The sequence below is a fragment of the Camelus ferus genome, chromosome 3 (assembly GCF_009834535.1).
Source record: "Camelus ferus isolate YT-003-E chromosome 3, BCGSAC_Cfer_1.0, whole genome shotgun sequence".
Classification (NCBI taxonomy): Eukaryota; Metazoa; Chordata; class Mammalia; order Artiodactyla; family Camelidae; genus Camelus; species Camelus ferus.
This window is the reverse complement of record NC_045698.1, coordinates 33,697,874-33,719,361: the sequence shown is the minus strand read 5'-3', so window position 1 is coordinate 33,719,361 and position 21,488 is coordinate 33,697,874. Positions and strand designations below refer to the sequence as shown.

Below are 21,488 nucleotides of genomic sequence, written 5' to 3'. Positions count from 1 at the left end.
ATTCAGTTTTACATACACATACATTTATTTTTTTCCTTTTCAGGTTCTTTTCCATTATATGTTATCACAAGAAATTGAATATAGTTCTCTGTACTATAAAGTAGGTCCTTATTGTTTATCTATTTTATATGTGGTAACGTGTGTCTGTCAGTCCCCAGTGCCTATTTTATCCCTCCCCGTCCTTTCCCCTGTGGTAACCATAGTTTGTTTTCTATGTCTGTGAGTCTGTTTTTGGTTTGTAATAGAATTTGTATTTTTTTATATTCCACATATAAGTGATATCATATGATATTTGTCTTTCTCTGTCTGACTTACTTCACTTAATATGATAATCTCTAGGTCCATTCATGTTGCTGCAAATGGCATTATTTCATTCTTTTTTATCGCTGAGTAGTATTCTATTGTGCATACACAATACACATACATATATATACCATGTCACACACACATATATATACCACATCTTTATCCAGTCATCTTTTGATAGGCATTTAGATTGTTTTCATGTCTTGGCTATTGTAGATAGTGCTGCTGTGAACATTGGGGTGCATGTGTCTTTTTGAATTATAATTTTCTCCAGATATTTGCCCAGTGATGGGATTGCTGGACCATATGTTTAGTCTATTTTTAGTTTTTTAAGGGACTTAAATCTTTCTTGATCTGTTTGGTTTTACAGACCTTAGAACAACATCTGGATCTTACGTGCTGTCATGATAGCATTACCTTTTGTCCCTTCACTGTCCTCCCTCTTCTAAAACATTAGCGCAACAGCTATAAAGCCATCTGTGGGGCTGTTGTTGCTGTTGTGGCCTGGCATCCAGTCCCCCTCCAATGGAAGAATAGCTTAATTTTGGTTTGGGATACTAAATATTTCCAAATAACCATCAGGTATTTGACTAGTGTCCACTCCACTCCAAATTATGGGCCTTGAATCCTAAGTGACTGAACCCAGTCAACAAATCTCATTCTGGCCAGTTCAGAGGTTGGCAATAACCCAGTCATAGTTAATGAGACATGAGGAGATGTTTACTGGTATTTCTGGATCCTAGATATTTTCTCTCTTCCTATAGTTCATATAATTTGAGGATGCAAGGTTTGGAACCTTGTAGAAACTTGCTATCACCAAAGCAGAGCCCTGGGATACTGCTGGGCCTCTTTGGAGAGTTCAGGGATGGAGTGAGTACCATTGATAGTTGAGCAAAGGTGCAGAGAACTGAGTTTTTGTAACCTCCTTGGAATTGCTCCATAAAACCTCTCCTGGGTTCAGAACTTCCTTTGGATCTTCAGTAATATGAGACAATAATTTCCTTTTACAGTTTTAAGCTAGTTTGAGTGGGAATTTCTATACTGTGTAATTGAAGAAACTCGATTTAATATTTAAGGATTTCCAAAGACATCAGCAATGTTTTGATTTCTTATGGATACTTCTGGAATCAACTCAGATGGTAGAAAGGAACTACCAAGGAACAATAAAGCGAGATTTAAGAACAGTCAATTTTCTAAGTATCCAATGCAAGTTTGTTTATTTTCACACACTAACACAATTTTGTCATCTTCAGACAAACTCCCACTGCATGGAAATTGTTTAAATAATAGTTATATTTGACTCTTTTCCCGGAGTAGAGATTCACCTTCAATTTTAACTTAAAATCTGGACACTGTAAGTATTCCATGATAATATTCTCTTTCAAAACTATTTTAACATTTTTTTACTTGATGCTAATTACCCTGTTGGGAGGCAGTAAGATATTGAGGGTAATGGTGGGAAACAACCCTCATTATTCTTTCCTCTTTTTCTCTACTCTGTATGCTTGTGATACTTAGCCAGAATCTTAGCCTTCCTGTGGCTCAGAGTCTCTATCTATAAAACTTTCATTATAACATTAACTACCTTACAGGTTGACTATAATATTTGTTTGACCATTGTTTATAACTGAAAATTGGAAACTATAAATGGCCAAAATAGAGGAATGGGTGAGTAAATTTTGTCACATGCATATGATGCATTAGGCAACCTTGAAAAAATCATGTGTTTAATAAATAATAGATTGAAATGATGTTATGATAGAAAGTTAAGTGTAATATAAAGCAGGATGTACAATCAAATATACAGCATTAGCCAAACACATAAACTAGTATTTTGCATACTTGGGAAAATGATTCAAAATAAGTAAAGATTTCAAGATAGTATCAGCAGTTATCTTTTTAAGTTAGGATTTCTCTCTTAGTTTGGGCTGCTAAAACAAAAATACCATAGACTGGGTGACTTAAACAACAAAATTTTATTTCTCACAGTTCTAGAGGCTGGGATGGCCCAGATCCAGGTGCCAGTCCGTTCTGTTCCTGGTAAAAGCACTCTCTGGTTTGCAGAGGATGCCTTCTTGCTGTACCCTTATATGGCAGAGAGAGCAGGAGAGCTGTAGTCTATTTCTCTTCTTTTAAGGACACTAATTCTATTGTAGGGATTCCACCCACCTGACCTCATCTAAACCTAATTAGCTCTAAAAATTATACCTACTAATACACTATCTCCTTTTAGATGTTTCATATGAATTTTGGGGGCATGTAACCATGCAGTCCATAATAGTTATCTTTTACATATATTTTAATACACATTTGACACCTTTTTTCTACAGTAAGTCCAGCAATTTTTATAGGAAATGTATTATAATAGTGTTTCTAATAGGGAAAGAGTTGGAAGAGCCCAAATTTCCTTCATCAAATGGAAATAGCTAATTGTATTATGGAACAGAAAGACCTGAGAATATTACTCAATTATTAACAAAATGGAAGGATGTCCAAGATTTACTTAGAATAAAATCAATAAGGATCTTGTGATCCCAAGCAAGGCAAGTCTGAAAGGCATGGTCTGAAATCTGAAACTGCAGACTCACTCACTTAAAATTACTCTCACTTTTACTCAAGCAACAACTGAGCAGTATGGGGTATTGAGCATGTTAGTAAATGAATCTGCTCCTGTTTCCTAACAGAGGCTCACACAAAGCTTGAAGGTCTCTGAAATCTATAAGAAATGAGGAAACTCCCAGAATAGGAGGAAAAGTGATGGGAATGGAGGGTGGGAGTGTGAGCCCCAAAGACCCACCCCATTACTGTTCGAGCAGTCTCTGCTGAGCCAAGAGTTATACTTCCATCCTCTTTCTTACTTTGTTATGGGGCTTAATCTAGTTTCAGTGCTGCTGGTCTAGCAACAGTTTACGCAATCTCATTAATTTGGGAAGAAGTTATATACAAATGCAAATCAAGATACACACTCACTTGTTTATAGTCATTACCTCTGGGAGGAAAACATAGTTAGAGGATTTGATCTTCTCCTGTGTGTACTTCTGTATTTGAATTTTCCCTCCAAATTCATCTCCCAATTGGGTAATAAAGAGAATAGTAATACTTGTTAGATAGTGATTATGTAGGTAAATAAATTATAACTTGATTAATAACTCATGTGTTATGTGTAATAATACTTGGTCCATGCTACAAGAATATATTGTACAACATGAGGGATATAGCCAATATTTTATAGTAACTATAAGTGAAGTACAACCTTTAAAATTATATAAAATTAAAAAAAAATTTGTACTTCAAAAGCAAAAATAATAATACCAAGTCAAGGAAACTTGGCCAAATGAGTTTGTCAGCCTGGCCTCCAGTAGCTTGATAAGGGCAAGTAACTAGTCCTATAGCCAATCTAAGGAGTGTTACTGGCCACTTGACCAGATTTCACTTGCCACTTCCTCAATCTGTTTTTCCTATGCATGAATATTTGTCCGCGGCCCTAAAGAAAGTATGTTTTAGCCGAAAGGATCAGTAGAATGTGTTGGGTGAGATCTGGGACTATTCATATGGCACTTATTTATCATTTTCTAAGCAGCTATTGTGCATCAGTCATCGAAGCTGCAGAGATGTGTAGGAAGCAGCCTATGCCCTCAGGGAGCTCACTGCCCAGCAGGAAAGGCAAACCATTCCCAGTATTATTAGCTCAGAATTCAAGAGCCAGGCTCTGCAGGCTGACTGGGGTTAGCAGCTGCTGTGTGGTCTGGTAGGGAATGTCTTAACTTTACCACTTCCATTTCCTCACCTAGAACATAGGGCAATCATGGTGTCTACTTCTTCAGGTTACTGTATGGATCAACTGAGATAACATATGTAAACTTTACCTTAAATTTTAAATAAATAATTGTGATGTATTATGACAAGAGCTATAACACTACTCAGCAAAATGATGTCATGGTAGCTGTGATGATGTAGTCCAGTGGGAATTTGCATGTACTATTGATATCTTCCGTACCCTCGGTTTGTAATGTGAGCACATGGATCCTGAAGTAGGATGTTAGCAGTGTCTTTAGTGGTTTTGAGAGACTTCATTAGTAGAGTCTCTGCCTCTTGGGAGAATTTTGACCAACTGTGCTTGGTATTCGAAACAATCTCTTCACTGTAGGGCTCAGTCTCCTGTGTTCACATCAGAACACTGATTTATAGACCTTTAAAAGATCTCAATCTGATGATACTATGCATAGAAACTCAAAAAGCTCCACACAAAAACTGCTAGAGCAGATAAAAAATTTGGCAAGGTAGCAGGATACAAGATTAACATACAGAAATCAGTTGCATTTCTTTACACTAACAACGAAATACCAGAAAAAGAAAGTAAAGAAACAATCAATTTGAAAATTGCATCCCCCCTCAAAAAAATGTAGGAATAAATCTAACCAAGGAGGTGAAAGACTTATATGTGGAGAACTAAGGAACAGTGATTAAGGAAATTAAAGGTGACTTAAGGAAATGGAAATATGTACCATGCTCTGGGATTGGAAGAATCAATATTGTTAAAATGGCCATACTGCCCAAGGCAATCTACAGATTTAATATGATCCCTCTCAAATTACCTAGGATATTTTTCACAGAACTAGAACAAATAATCCTAATGTTTATAAGGAATCACAGAAGATCCAGAATTGCCAAGGCAATACTGAAGAAAAAGAATGAAGCTGGAGGAATAACCCTCCCAGACTTCAAACAACACTGCAGAGCTGCAGTAATCAAAACAGTGTGGTATTGGCACCAAAACAGACGTATGGATCAATGGAACAGAATAGAGAGCCCAGAAATAAACCCACTGGACTTATGGTCAATTAATTTTCAACAAAGGAGGCAAAAGTATACAATGGAGAAAAGACAGTCTCTTCAGCAAGTTGTGTAAACTGGAAATGTGTCAGATGGGAAAACTGGACAGCAGCATGTAAATCAGTGAAGTTAGAACACTCCCTCACACAACACACAAAGATAAACTCAAAGTGGCTTAAAGACTTAAATATAAGACAAGACACTATAAACCTCCTAGAAGAAAACATAGGCAAAACATTCTCTGACGTAAATCTTAGCAATGTTCTCCTAGGGCAGTCTTACCCTCGCAATAGAAACAAAAGAAGAAATAAGCAAATGAGACCTAATTAAACTTACAAGCTTTTGCACAGCAAAGGAAACCATAAGCAAAACAAAACAACCTACAGAGTGGGAGAAAATATTTGCAAATGATGTGACTGACAAAGATTTAATTTTCAGAATATATAAACAGCCCATACAACTTAATAACAACAACAACAACAACAAAAAAAAACCCAATAACTCAGTCCAAAAATGGGCAGAAGACCTAACAAGTAATTCTCCATTGAATATGTACAAATGGCCAATAGGCACATGAAGAATGCTCAATAGCACTAATTATCAGAGAAATGCAAATCAAAACTACAATGAAGTATCACCTCACACCAGTCAGAATGGCCATCATTAAAAAGTCCACAAACTATAAATGCTGGAGAGGGTGTAGAGAAAAGGGAGCACTCCTACACTGTTAGTGGGAATGTTGATTGGTGCAGCCATTATGGAAAATGGTATGGAGATTCCTCAAAAAACTAAAAGTAGACTTAACCATATGATCCAGCAATCCTACTCCAGGGCATATAGCCAGAGGGAACTCTAATTCAAAAAGATACTTGTGCCCCAATGTTCATAGCAGCACTATCTAAAGTAGCCAAGACATGGAAACAACCTAAATGTCTGCCGACAGATGACTGGATAAAGAAGTTGTGGTATATTTATACAATGGGATACTAATCACTGATAAAAAAGAATGAAATAATGCCACTTGCAGCAACATGGATAGATCTGGAGATCATCATTCTAAGTGAAGTAATCCAGAAAGAGAAAGAAAAATACCATATGGTATCACTTATATGTGGAATTAAAAAAAAAAAAAGAAAGAAAAAAGAAGACACTAGTGAACTTACCTATAAAACAGAAACAGACTCACAGATATAGTAAACAAACCTGTGGTTACCGGGGGGAAAAGGTTGGGAAAGGATAAACTTGGAGTTCAAGAATTGCTAATATTAACTACTACATATAAAATAGACTTAAAAAAAATCTCTTCTGTATAGCACAGGGAACTGTATTCAGTATCAAGTAGTAACCTATAATGAAAAAGTATATGAAAACGAATATATGTACGTATATGTATTACTGAAACATGCTGTACACCAGAAATTGACACATTGTAACTGACTATACTTCAATTAAAAAAAAAAAAAAGGAAAAGAGAGACCCCAGTCTGTTGTTCTGGTGTCTACTGTGAGGGGCGTGTGTGAATCCCTTCGTGCTGTGTTCGTCCACGAAAGGAGCTTGATGCCTGTGAGCAGGAGGCTAGATCTGGTTTTCACATGTCCCAGCGTGCAGAACAGCCTGCTGCACAAAGCTGACCCTTTCCTTTTGTTCTTGCTCTGTGTTCAGTGTTCGTGTCTTAGAATTGGCTGTGGGCAGTTTCTCTCTTCTGCTGGACAGAGTGCCTAGAGTTGGTGAACATACTGTAGCTGGAGACTGTTACCCAGGAGGATGGAGGATGGCCCAGCAGGTTCCATATAAACTGAGGGAAAATGCACCTTGGTATCCCAAAGGGATTGGAATTCAGAATAAAAATGGCCCTCCTGAACTTACAAGCCCTTTAAGCAGTAGTGAAATAGTTTTTCTGAGAAGTTAATTGTTATAACTCTTACAGGTTTTTGGTTTTTGTTTGTTTGTTTTGTTTTTTAGTATTTCCTTTTAATGATGCAACAGGCACTGAATGATTTCAGTTTAGATCTTATGCAAAACCACTTGTTCTGCTCAACTGACTCATAGGTTCTAAATGGCTCATGAGTATCCTTTTAAATTCCTATTATGATAAATGAGACCAAATGGCACATTTTGCTGTATTGTCTAAATTGTTCACATTTCTCTGCGTATTGCCTGACTCTTGTAATAGTATAAAATAGGTTTGGAGATAAATTGCATAAACCCCGACTCATGCTTCAAAATTCAGCCTCTTGTGGTGCATAGCATGCCTCTCTATTAAAGTAAAAAGAAATGAAGCAAACAGTTGGATTTGTGACAATCCTTCCTGCCTTCTCTAAAATGACTTCTTTTTCTTCTCTTTACTCTTTGATGTTCATCATGGAGATTTTCTGGGTCCCCAGGTACCTCAGCACCACAGGCAAAGTGGAAACCTGAGAAGCCAGTGCCTGCCATAAGCCCATGTTGCTTAACCAGACTGATCTAGTACCACAGTGTTAAAAATAGACATCATAGTTCCTGGGGGCTGTCTCCAGATGTCAGAACTGAAAAAATAACTCCACGTACCAGAGGGAGAATGTGGAAAAAATTAGTATGTGTATTGTTTATATGATTCATCACTGACACTGAACATTCAGAGTGTGGGAACAAGGCCGTTAAATTCTATGAGCCTTAATTTTCCTATCTGTACAATAGGTCAAAACTGCTATAGCAATTTTTGAGGGGGCTTTCATGTAATATATAAATAGTAAGCTAGGTAATTAGATCAAAGTGTTTTACCTAACGGAGGTCCATACAGGAAAAGGAAATCATAAAGCACCCCAACGATGTCCAAACACTAATCCCTAGAAATATGAATATGTTTTAGCCCTTAAAATTGGGAGATTATCATGGATTAACCAAGTGGGTTCAGTTTCATCCCATGAGCCTGTAAAAGCAGAGAACTCTCCCTGGCTAGAAGCAGAAGGGAAGGCAGAGAGATGCAGCAGAAGAGGAAGCGATTTGAAGTGTAAGAGCAGCTCTCCTTCTGCTGTTGATGGAAGGAGGTCACATGGAACCCATGAGGAGGAATGCAGGCAGTGTGTGGAAGCAAAGAATTATCCCTGCTGATAGCCAGCAAGGACCTCAGTCCTACGACAACAAGGAACTGCTTTTATCCAATGACCTGAAAGGGCTTGGAAGTAGGTTTTTCCCAGAGCCTCCAGCAGAGACCACAGGACTTGTAGCTGTGTACAATACCCGTGCTTAGTCCTTGTAAGACTCTAAGTAGAAGTCTGCACTGAGCCACACTGTGCCCAGCCTTCTGGTCTATAGAACGATGAGATAATTTAAGGGTGTTTAAAGCCACTATGTGTGTGGTAATTTGTTATAGTAGTGATAGGAAATAATACACCATTATTGCTGGGAGAAGAAAAACTGAAGGAAAGTAATAAATCATGTGGCGCCAATACCTGGCCTCCTCACAAATCCTTCAAGGCTAAAGACTGCAGAAGGGGACACTTGCTGGAAAAGGGAGGGCCTCTGGAAGGAGGTCTCACAAGATCTTCTACCTGCCTGGGGGTCAATGCATTACCTCGTGGTAAAGGCAGCTTGGCGTTGTCGTTTGCTTAGGCAAGAGGAGGTTTTGAAGTTGAACTTTCCTGGTCAGCAGTTGGTTCCTCTGTGCAGAGGTGAAATTAGTCACTGCAGGTTCCACTGCAGGGTCTAAGGGGCAGCTGGAAGTCAAGGTACAGCCCACTGGCACAGGGAACTCTTTGGAGACCTGATCAAGCACAGCAGAGATTCCCCAGTTCTCATAATTATTGGATTCAGATGCAGATGCAAATAAAGCAGGCAGCAATAAAGTGATGGCATTGCCTTGGAGACCAGAGGGCGAGAGGGCAATGCCCAGAGAGAGACTAGCTCATTCTTGCCACTGTGAGGTGGTGGAAAGCACGCACCTCCCTCCCTCTGCACATACATTAACATGTAATTTTGGAGAGGAGCCTGAGAGATGGAGAGAAGACCAAGAAGTCTGAGACAGAACATTTCTCTAAGAAAAAGCTGTACTATCACAAAGGAACTGTTTAAATAATCAGATCACAATAAAATTAAAAACCTGATGAAAGTTGTTTCTATTCTGCTGCCAATAACTAGGATCTCAGGAGAAATGGCAAATTAATTAAAAACAAAAGAATTTCATTTTCTCATGATGATGGTTAATTTTATGTGTCAGATTGATTGGTTGAGAGATGCCCAGAAAGCTGATAAAATATTTCGGGGTATGTCTCAGAGGATGTCTGTAGAAGAGACTGGCATTTGAATCAGTGGACTTAGTAAAAAATTTCACCTTCACCAGTGCAGGTGGGCATCATCCAATTGGTTGAAGGCCTGAATAGAACAAAAAGGTGGAGGAGGGGCAAATCTGTTCTCTTTGCCCAAACTGGGGCATCTGTCTTCTCAAGTTCTTGGACATCAGTGTTCTTGGTTCTTGGCATTTGGACTCAAACCAGACTTAACACCATCAACTTCTCGATTCTCAGTCCTCTGGACTTGGATTGAATTACCCCACTAGCTTTCCTAGTTCTCTAGCTTGCAGATGGCAGATTGTGGGACTTCCTGGCCTGCATAACCACGTGAACAAATACCTTTAAAAACATCTCCTCTTATAAAAATATTTTGTATATGTCCTATTGGTTCTGTTTCTTTGGAGAACCCTAATGCACTCATGTTGTGCAAATTTTATTTTTGACCATGCTACCGTATAAACCTTTATCCTCCATAAAAGTGTCAGCTCTCAGAGGTCAGGGCCTGGTATCTTAATTATATCTCTTATATCCTCCAGAGTTCCTAGATTTCAAACTAGTAGGGGTGACTCAATGCAGAGAACTGGCCTGTCCCTGCCAGTTTGAACTGCCAGCTTTTGTTCTGATTGGTCAGTGCCCACATCACTCCAGTTATTACATCTTTTACTATCATATTGCAAGAGAATTTTTCCTTTCACATTTTTACATACAGAAATGTTGAAAAAATTATACATTGTGTATCCCCACTACCTAGATTCTGCAATTCACATTTTGCTGTATTTACTTTATCACACATACATCCATCATCCTTCTGGCCATCCGTCAATCCATCTTATTTTGTGTGTGTGTGTGTTCTTAGAAGTTTCAGACTTCACCCCTAAGCACTTCTGCACGTATACCTTTGATTAGGGTTTGATATTTGGTTACTGCTTTTTTTTTAATAAAACCTAAGCTGAATATATTTTTGTATTTGGAATTTGACACATGGAGTAATTAAGATTAACACAAGGGTAAGTTGACCAATGGAAGGCTACTGGGAACAGTTGATATTTGAGTCAGAAATTTGTTGACCTAGATGAAATTTTGGTTACAATAACAAATGGAGATCCTCTTTATAATCTCTGTCTTCAGCAAAGTTTACTTAGAATAAATAGCAGAGAAAGTCAGATATGTTCCAGGAGTCTGAAGTCTCAAGGTAAAGGCTGATTCTAATGGAAACTGTAGATTGTGATGAATTGTGTAGCTTTCCCAGCAAAGGTTAAAGGAATATTGATGAAGTCAGAGACCATTTCAGTTGTTTTAAAACTCTCAGTTTTGTGACCTTTGCTTCTGTCAGGTTATGAAGCTAATATTCTCTCGATCAGCTGAACAAGCTGTACAGATAATTAAAATAGTGCATTTAGACATTGTCTTCCTTCATCACACTGTTTGTCTGTGCAAACAAAGTCTTGTGGTTCTATTGCTCTCACCTCAAAACCTTCATAACTCAGACAACATGTACACCACTTTAAGTGTCTGCCAATGTTCACACAAGGGAAGGGGAGCATCACTCGATGATAACTTGGTAAATTCTTGAGAAATTGATTATATTGTATCCAGTTATCCCAACATGTAACATCTTCATTGCTCCCTCGCTCACTCACGCTCTCTCTCTCTGTCTCTTGTAGGAGAAGAACTGGGCTTCATTTTCAGTCATTATGGAATTGTTTTTATTTTTCTTCTGCCCTGGCATGCAGAAATCTCAAAAGCAGATGAGGGAGCTGAGAGAATGCAAAAAGCCTGCTATTAGCAAGATTTAGCTAAGGAACATCTAAAAATTGATTTAATTTGTGTTTCAGAGGTGGAACTTTATCCTTGGTCAGCTTGAGGTATTATTGCACTGCAAACCGATCAATCCTGCCTATCCTCCAAAGTCTGTAGAAGCCTAAATGGATTGTTCCACAGTCTGCCCAAAGGACTTGGACTTCATCCTCTACAACACAGAAGAAGAGATCCAATGTCAAATTAAGACAAAGGTAAGTACATGCTACGAGGTGTATTTCCAGGGTGCTTTAGAGGCCTTTCCACCCTTTTGGCTGTCTTAAGCAAAAGAGGGAGAGAGGCTCAGGTTGACGAGAAAGCTATATGAAAGAGGTAAGCCTAAATTCTTGATGTTACTCAGCCCCATACTGCTATTTCCAGAGCACTACCAAAGTCTTCATGGATGCAATTTGTTGACGCAGAAATTCTAGAGTCACATGGTTCCGGCACCTAGGAAGAGAGCTAAGTGTTGGCTGAGTGAAAGTCCACAGTTCAGTACCTAGTGCAGTGAGCAGAGACTCACAGTCAAGGCCTGTCCTCCCTCTAGAAGTCAAGGTTCTAAAGGATCCATCCTTCCACAGAAAATGGGGACCTTTTGGGATATTACACCACAGGTTGTAAATTTCAAATTTGTAGATTTCTAGGGGACAGGTTTGTGTTGTAAGTGCCTGAAACAGGCCTAGTGTGGGAAAAATAGCATGGGCATAGCAACTGATTTTCAGCCACAGCCTCAGGGAGACAAGAGGGAGTGGTGGGGACTGTGGCAAACTGGAAATTCTGTGCCCTATCTAAAGCAGGCAGCTGCATTCAGCTCCAGTTGTTTAATGCCTTGTGGAAATGCATACTCAGTACTGAAGAGTTTCTGATTTTTCAAGAGCAGTTAGAATTTGATTTGAAATTATTAACTTTTAAAATCTGACAAACTACCATCCTTTGGTATCTCAGTTTTCACTTTAATGAATACAAGGTTCTAGTTTCAATTAGGTGACAGAATGTCCATTACAGCACCAGGTGTCAACATCTAGGCATATGTACTAATGACTGCTACTGCATAGATGACTGCTTCAATGCTCTTCTCTTCTTGTGATGAATCTTTCTTTTGAATTCTATCTAACAATTATAACTATGCTATTTAGAGTTCAGAGGGATCTAATCTCTGTGCTGGTTTATATTGATGGAGGAAGCTATGTTCCCAATAGTCTGAACTCACAAAGCAGGCTAGTAGCTTGCTCAGGACAAAGTGGCTGGTCTCATCTGCCTGGCTCAGGGAATTTTCCAGAAAAACATGGTGCCTACCATGTCCAGCTGAATTTCCTTTCTGTTAGGCTATTTCTTGCAAACCTCAAAGAACATGTGTTAGATCAATTTTTATTTTTCTAAAATTTCTACAGGGCCTGCAGTAGAAATTCATGAAGTAAAATACTACGGATTGCACTTTTGAGAAACTGTGACCTTCTCCTTCTTCCATGCTCACCATCCCATTGAGATAGCTGGGGGGAGAGGCACTGAAAGTTACTAGTGAGAGTGGCTGGACTCAAGGCAAGTCAGGTAGAGGGAAATATCTGACAAAGGCAGTGGCTCCTCTAGTCAGTTCCCAGGTTTCTGTTTCCCTGATTCCTCCCAGCTCTCTTCTCTGTCTATTGGCAGAACACCACCTCAGCAATGCTAAGAAGGCATTTGAGGATCAAACACTTTAATGCTGAATTTCAGACAACTTCCTAGCTCAGCAAAGAGGAAACGTCAGGGCAGGATGTTGCTTTCAGGGCAGTTGAATATAGAAGACGTTGTAGTTTTTCCTGACAGACAGGTGGGGTTTGCGTACCTCCTATGAAATGTGTCCTCTGTGTTGAACATAGAGGTGAGCAGGGAAGAAAACTACAGGTGAGCAAAGCTCAGTGTTGAGGCCTCTGCCGTGATTTAGATTCCTGCCAAAGGAAGTGATATGGCAGCTAGCGTGCACAGTGCCTGTCTGATGGCAGGTGGAAGTTGGCACTTGGGGGCTGGAAAGGCAGGTGGTCATTATCTTAGTGTGGCAGGACTTCATAAGCAGGATCCAGTCCAACAGGAAAGACTAAATCAGGCCTGGATTAGTCTGGGATTTGGAATGCATTTGAACCTCTATGTGGAGAAATCAGAGCACTTGATTCAGAGACCAAGACTGGGAAATAAAGTGAACTTAATGATTTCTAGTTCTCAAGAGCAGTAGTATTGGCTTCCATTGGCCAATACCTGGAAGTTACTGCAGTAGACTGAACTGTGTCTCCCACAGGTATGTCCTTCTTAAAGCCTAGTAACTATGATTATGGTCTTATTGGGAAATAAGGTGTTTGCAGATGTAGTTAAATTAAGGATCTCCAGTAAGATGATCCTGAATTTAGGGTGGGCTCTAAGTCCAATGACTGATGTCCTTATAAGAGAAAGGAAAGGGAATTTGAGACACAGAGAAAAGAAAGACAAATGAAGATGGAGGCAGAGGTTGGAGTTAAGTAGCTTCCAGCTAAGTAACGCTAAGAGCTGCTTACATACGTGAAGCTAGGAGAGAGGTTGGAACAGACTGAGAGCCTCTGGAATCAACCCTGCCAACACCTTGATTTTGGATTTCTAGTCTCCAAAAGTGTGAGAGAATCAATATCTGTTGTTCTTAAGCCACACAGTTTGTAGTCCTTTGTTACAGCAGCCCTAGGAACCTAACACTACGGATAACTCATGCCCGACATTATTCTCTGACATTATTCTCTAGATGTTGTGTTCCAGCTAATGTGAGAGGTGTATTTGTTTTAATTGCCTTTGATCGCTCTTTCCACTTTTATTCATGGTGAAATCTATTTTTTTAAAGCTCTGGGAATGTATTAAAGTTCTATGGTAATAGTTAAAAATAAAAATCAGTGTTGAGATGATTTAGAGCTGGTCATTAACTGGAAAGCATAACACATTAAATCTCCATTCTAGAATTATCTCCAGTATTCACCCCCAAATTTATTTTTTTATTAATTTATTCATTCATTTTCAACCCATTTTAATTGATCAAATGTTGACCAAATGCTCACTCTGTGCTAGACATTATTCTTCTAGTTAACTTGGAAATACATAGTGATTAAGAAAGACCAATGCATATGCATTTTGGTAATATAGACAGGAAAGTAAACAATTAATCAAATAAGTAAATAATTACAGGCTGTATTAAATGTTGGTGACAGCACCATTTATTTGCCTGTAGCCCCTAGTGTTAGTACTTTTGGTTCTTGGTTATAATGGTCACTACTTGCTGAAAAGGATAAAGGGAGAGTACAAGTTCAAAACGTGGCTATTTAAACTAAATGCCATTATTTGCAGGACCCCTGTTGGATTTCACCTCTATCGTGCCTGGTTATATCTCTATTTGAGCTTTGATTTCACACTACATGGAGAATCAAAGCCATTTAATTCACAGCACAGCATTGTTACTGTCACTTGGTACATAATTGAAAGTAAATAACATCAATGGCAGCCCCAAAGCTTAGATGTCAGAAAGCTTAATATCCTTTCTTTTCTAATGCAAATCACTAAGGAAAGAGCTAAAAAATTGATTCAGTGCTATACGGACGGTACAGAAGTGTTAGTACAATGGAGACTTAGTTCATATTGAAAACCTAAGGTATCACAAAAGCTGAGGAGTGAAAACAATGTATATGTGGATATCAGAGTTCATTATTTTCTTGCTTATTTTCTTGCATTTGCCCATGTACGGAGTAACTAAGCTATTGCCATAACTCACAACATGGACTGGCTTCAGTTTCATTTGAGGTCACAGTGTGACAGATATCAAGAAACCAAAGTGTTGTGAGACAAGACCTTTTCTCACCCTTGACCCTGCTGGCCCATATATGCAGAGTTAACAAAGGGGATGGAGAGAGATTCTGTTCCAAATTTTTAAAGAGGGCTGGACAGAGGACTTTGTGAGAAGGGAGACTGTATGTAGGTTTCTTTGGTGAGAGTAGTCACGTGCTATGAGGCTCCTGACCCGTCTTTGGGGAAGGGTAGGATGGATGTATACTAATTCCTACCACAGGAAGAAGAGCTTTCAGAAGCCTCCTGGGAACACCGAGAGGCAGAGAGGATGCTGTCTTCTTGAGAACCCCAGAAGCAAGGGAAGGGTTGACTTAGCTGCTTTGTTGGAAGAGCCTGGACAGTCAGTGGTGTAGCGCTGAGAACAGTCCAAGAGTTTGCTGAGTTAAAGAATGAGTGAGTGTTTTCCATACATATGTGAACCACACTGTAGAGACAATCAAAAAGGGATCAACTTGGATTCTCTTCCAGAAAGTCTGCAAAAGACTAAAAGTCTCAGCAGATTTACTGGATGCCTGGATCTAGTGGATTCTTGGGATCTGAGAAAGCATCTATCTTAGTCAAAGGAAACGCAGAGAGTTTTAACAAGGAACCTCCAAGGAGCCTTGAGAGCACTCCATTAAATGAACTCATCTGTAAACATCTTTAGAACCAGAAAGGAAGAACTTATTAAGCCCAGAAAGACCTTTTCTGTCCTTATTTCTCCAAATTTTCCTATGTTTCATCCTAGAGGGAGTGCAAAAGCAGTTAGAGGCAGGGGCGAGACAGTGAGCAGGGGCATAAGAGACGGCAGCCAGGCACCCCTTTCACACATCAAGTTTCAAACCTCAAGAGAAAAGAGGGTTTAAATTGAGATTAGATTTTTCATTATTGCAGAGAATTGAAAAGCCTAAATTTCGACTTAAGGTTGTTGGCAGTCTTTAGTGACTGTAGACTTGTCTTATCACCTGAGAGTGAGTAGAAAATTCAGACTCTTCAAAAGTTTTCTTATAGGGACAGAGGAAGAATAGGTGGAAACTGAGGAAAGTTTAAAGAGATATTTAGAGAAAAAGTTAGAAATGCATTTTGATCACAGGTCCACACCATGCTTATTAATGTGCTGGTTACACTTCATTACTGAAATATTTTCCACAAGTAGAACTCTGAGATTTGAATCACTGTAAATTCATTTTCCTTGAATTTTTTGTGGCATTCAATTAAAGTTTTTTGAGAATTAATGAGATCATAACTAAAAATGTAATCATCTCATTAAAATGTAACATTAAATGAAGCATTTTAGTATTCTGACAATATAAATTTCCAAATGAGTCATAAAATATATACTAGTATGCACAGAATTTATACTCAAGTTCTTTCTGTTCTGTGTCATTTATGAGGCCAGAATGATCATTGTCAGAGAGGACTCGCAGGTCCGTGTTGTGGTCCCCCATGAGGGGCTAGCCTGCAAATGTTTGCACAGATCAGCCATATCAGTGTAGAAAATGATTCTCTCATTAAGGACATCCCAGTTGTTTTCATCAGCTGGTGTATTTGTAAATCTTTTCATTTTTATTAATGCTAATATTGTTTCCTAAGTGAATCTGCAGGAGTTATATTATTTCTTTTTGAAATAATGAGTTTTACCCATCAAGATAGTTTCCTCTTTATTTTAGTATAGTGAATTCTTGGGAAAGTTCAGATGATTAAAAAGGAGAAATATTATTCAAGTTCAACTATTTTAAATAGTGGTCTACTCTATGAGAACAAAACTAGCAGTACTACATGGCAGCCCCTGGCCATCCGAGCAGCCCTGGTGACCCGTCCTCTGCTTCTTTCACTGTGATAAGCATGAAAAACGAATCAGAATTTATTCTTTAAAGTTAGCATGAAACATGGGCTCGAGCCTATGTCCTAGAGTAATGGTTTTTTTTTTCTCTTCTTAGTTTTTTTGATACATATTTTTGGGTGGTATTGATTATGGGAGCATAATATCAGATATGAGTCATCTGTAAGGTAAGGGAACTGTGTAGAGGCAGAAGTATGCAATTCTCTTTTTTAAAAAATAATTTTATGTTAACAATTTTAATTCATTACTAAACTTGAACTGTATGGAATAGGGTGCTGCAAGGAAGCTCTTAGCTACAGAAAAACACCAATTCCAAGCTAATTAAAGAAGCATTTCAATTTAGGTCCAGTGAATACATTTAGAAGTTATGTTATATTTACCAACTGAATATAATTTAATATGTTAATTCAAACTATTGTAGTAATTAGCTGGGAAACACATATAATAGAAGCAGTTAAAAAATTAATTTATCTTGACTTCATAAGATAATGATTCTTGTTTTTAAGAGTAGATTATTGTGAAAATACTTCATCAAATTTTTGTACATTTAGAAAAAGAATGATTGGTAAATATTATACAACATCATTTGTTTTTTTTTTGTAATTAAAGAGACAATTTGTGTATGCTTCTGGAATAATTCCTCAGTTATAGTTTGCTTCAAAATCAGGAGTTCAGCACATACATTTCGAAAACTGGGATTCATTTTTGTGCTGTAAACTGATGTGGCACGGTTTTAAAAATGAAGCATCTAAAAAGGCTTTAAAATTCTTCTCCCTGTCTTTAAGTAGGTTATAATATCTGTATGAAGATTTCATCCCTGGTGCCCTAAAAATAATCATATAATTTTTCATATATTTGTGTCTCTTACCTTGTGGATTGTGTCTTTAGATATTTTTAGTTGAAATACTTTATCTTTTTATTTTTTTCATGATCTGGAAATTTATTGTTACACTTGATTATTAGGAGATTTTAGTGAAAGTGTTACCCTCTTGGAGACAATAGTTTAGAGAAAATGGCATGAATGTATTTTTCTTGCTGTGTGATACTAACTGCATCAAAAATTGTTAAAACTGTAGATATGTCTTAATTAACGAGATTAAATGTGATGTATGGATTGTGAATTTCTCCCTTATTTACATTGTAGTTTGATACTCACTAGCTTCCTTTTTCTTTCTCCATTCAGTTATTGATACAATTTTCCAAGGTATCCAATTTAAAATTGTGGCATCTTTGCCTAACTGCGCTCCCTCATTTCCACACCAGGTAATGGTTCTGCGCCAGGTTCTTAGTTTTATCTTGAGCTTTGTGGGGGCTGCATCTATTGCTGCTTATCTTTACTTCTTCTGCTGCATTTAGCATAACATTTTGTGTATAGTAAGTTCTCAATAAATATAGTTGAGTGAGGAGAATTTAAATGCTTGCTTAATTTCATACACTAGGTGATTGAGCTGGAGGTATTGTTCAGATCTTCACTGTTTGTTTGGTTAGTAACTATGTTAAGGTGATAATATTCTTTCTTCCATCCATTCAAAGAAAAAGCTTTAGCGTGGGCACTTCTTATGAGCCAGGAACTCTCCTAGGTTCTGAGAATAGAATAGTAAGCAAAAAAAAAAAAGACATGATCATTGCTAAGGAACTTAATCATCTGGTAGAAAAAGATAGATATAATAAGTTAAAATTGTAGAAGATAATTTTTTGAACACTTACTATGTACTAGGTTGCCGTACTAAATACTCTTCATACGTTATTTCATTTTACTCAAAATAAACTAATTTATTCTATTCATTTATTTAACAAATAATTTTTGATTATGTGTTTTGTGCTTGGCACTCTTTTCTATAGTGTTTTAGAAAAAAATAAAGCATAAAAGCATAATGGTAAGGAAAAGTTGTCTTTTTTTTTTAACAGAGTTGGGGAAGGTGTCTCTGAGGAGATCATATGCCAACAGGAGTGAGAGAGACCCTTGAGCAGATGAGTAGATTTGGAGGTAGAACATTTCAGAAAGAGGAGCAAGAAATACTACTGCACTGAGAGGGGAATGAGCTTGTTTTGCTCCAGAGATGGACCAAATGCATCAGAAGTTCCAGTGGATCATGTCGGGGACAGGGTTTGGGTTATGGGGGGAGAGAAGGTTGAAGTACAGGGTTGGAGATACTGGCCAGGACCAGATAATGTCAGGCCTTGTAGATGATAACAGGAAGTTTGTATTTTATTTTAAATATGACAGGAAGCCCTTGGAGATTTTTATCTGGGAGTATTGTGATCTCATTTGTATTTTCAAAAGCTTTCCAGTGTATCCTATGCCATAGTTTGTTCAGACGTGTGTTTCTTCACCCCATCATTTTTTCTTTTCTTCCTTTTACTTACATTAAAATAATTAGATATATGTATATATTTATAAACTGAAAAAGGTTCACTGATCTCATGTAGTATTCACTTAAGCCATCTGAAAAGAAAGAATTTTGTTTTGTTTTGAAAGGTCTCCAGATATGAAATGAAAGTTACCTACCACTCTCATGTCAAAGACAGATTCTGTTTTTCTAGCTTGAGAGACAGTGTCAAGGATTCCTGATTCCAAATGGTATCAGTGTCTTTGTTCATAAAAATCAGTGGTAGTGGGAGGGTATAGCTTAGTGGTAGAGTGCATGCTTAGCATGTCCGAGGTCTTGGGTTCAATCCCCAGTACCTCCGTTGAAATAAATAAATAAACCAATTACCTTCCCCCAAAAGTAAAATAAAATAAAAAATAAATTTAAAAAATCAACAGGAAACTCATTCTTTACTTGTTTAGGGAGACCAAGCTCTTCTTTAAGCCACTGTGAGTTTTCAGATTTCCTCCTGCCATGTGGCAGAAATAATGAACCAGAAGCAGAGTTCCAAAGCCAAACATTTGCCCAGAAGTGGTCAGAGAAGGAGCTAAAGTCTTACTTTGAGAGGAATTGAAGAGAAAGTAGAAAATAAAAAATAAGGACACAGAGTTCAGAGGAAATGAAGCAGAGGTCTCAATGGGAGGGCAGCCAGAAGGTGGAAGAGGGCAGAGCCCACGAAGAGAGAAGAATGAGACAAGAAGCCAGCTAGGATGCTGACAGCAAGAATTGCAGAAGTGTGTATCGGAAAGAGGATTTTTTTTCCTGAAAAGATGAAAATCAAAACCACAGAACATTTCATAGTTGATAATGGAAACACTGAGGTCATGAACAGAAAGGAAAATTTACTGACAAAAGATTTCATTATAAACTGCAAGGAACTGGGTAATCAACAAGTAAATGTACAAGGAAATCATAGGAAAACTGGTCAGAATGTTTGCAGAGGTAAAAGTGAGATTTCAAGCAGGGTTTTATCCATAAATGGCGACAGCCCCCACTAATTATACTTCAGCCTTGATACTTCATCTGTTTTGAGTATTTATGTTTCACCCTGTATTCTTCAAAGGTGAATTTTACATCCACTTTTGCAGTGTAAAATATCCTCATTTGTTTAATGTGTTCTTATCTCTTCGAATCCTACAACCTCTGATTCAATTAGGTAGATGGTGACTCCTGGGTTGCCTTCAGATTTATGGAGTCATATTTATCATTTTTAAAACAAATCAGATAAGGAAAGGTCTGCTCAATGAAATACAGTAATTTGTCATTTTAGAGGGAAATTTGTTTGCTATTTTATTACTGCTGTGAATCCAAATTATCTTACAGGTGTTTTAGAGATCTGTCTAGATCTGATAAGTTCTTTCTGTTTGGAATAAATTGGTTCTCTCCTCCCAGAGAGGATAACTGTGCCATATGCCCTGATGCTCACGGAGATCAGAAAGCCCTGGGAATATGAATGTGAAGAACAATGGGCTGCTGAATTCAGAGGAAGTAGGAGCATGCTCAGAAGCAGATCGTTTTCTAACAAGCAGATGATTATTAGTTATTATTTTAGACCTTTGGGCTAATCACAGAGGAGACTATTAGCAGGTAATGGATTAAATAAGGTAGCTCTCTAATGTGAAAGAAAAAAATAGTCTATGGTAGATCCACTGTTGTCCAGTTTTATGTAGCACATGAAGTGGTTTTGAAAGAGACTGAAGGACATCAACTTTCTTTTGAATAATGTGAAAGACTCTGGGTTGCTTCTCTTTTAATTGGAAGCACACTCTTAGTTCTGAAAATGAAAATTTAGAGCTGAAAAGATGTGGCTGACGAAGTACTAAAGCTCTGGGAGGGTGGATGACTTGTCTGAAGTCTTACACCTCATCGATGTAACTCTGGAATGAAAACCTGCATGTCTGAAACATGTTCTGTGATTTTGCTGATTGATCCTTGATTATCCTTTTGTCTTTCCATTCATGCTTTAGCCTATTGAACCTCGTGTCAGCCTGCTTTCCTCGCTGTGCCAATATGAAAATTAACTTTCAGTGTTGCATGAAAAGAACAATAGTGAGTGCTGGGGAAGAGACATGTAAGGAAATTAGACAGGTCTGCAAATTGGTGGATGCTATTAAATATTTTTTAAAATGTAGGTACATAGCACTACATATATAGATTTATTCCCTTTGCTTTTCAAATAGAAAAATATCTCCTCCCTCAAACACTTGCAATGAACAGCAATTACAAAACAATTGACAGTTGTTTGCAAGTTCCCTGAACACGTAA

General features: G+C 37.9%; 1 long non-coding RNA gene across 1 annotated transcript in view; it reads left to right on the top strand.

The window, feature by feature from the left end:
• LOC116660989 overlaps positions 1–21,488 on the top strand; it is a 191,935-nt gene that overhangs the window by 120,196 nt on the left and 50,251 nt on the right. Inside the window, exon 3 of the long non-coding RNA XR_004316733.1 lies at positions 11,243–11,419. This is a non-coding gene — a long non-coding RNA (uncharacterized LOC116660989). The remainder of the gene's footprint in view (positions 1–11,242; positions 11,420–21,488) is intronic.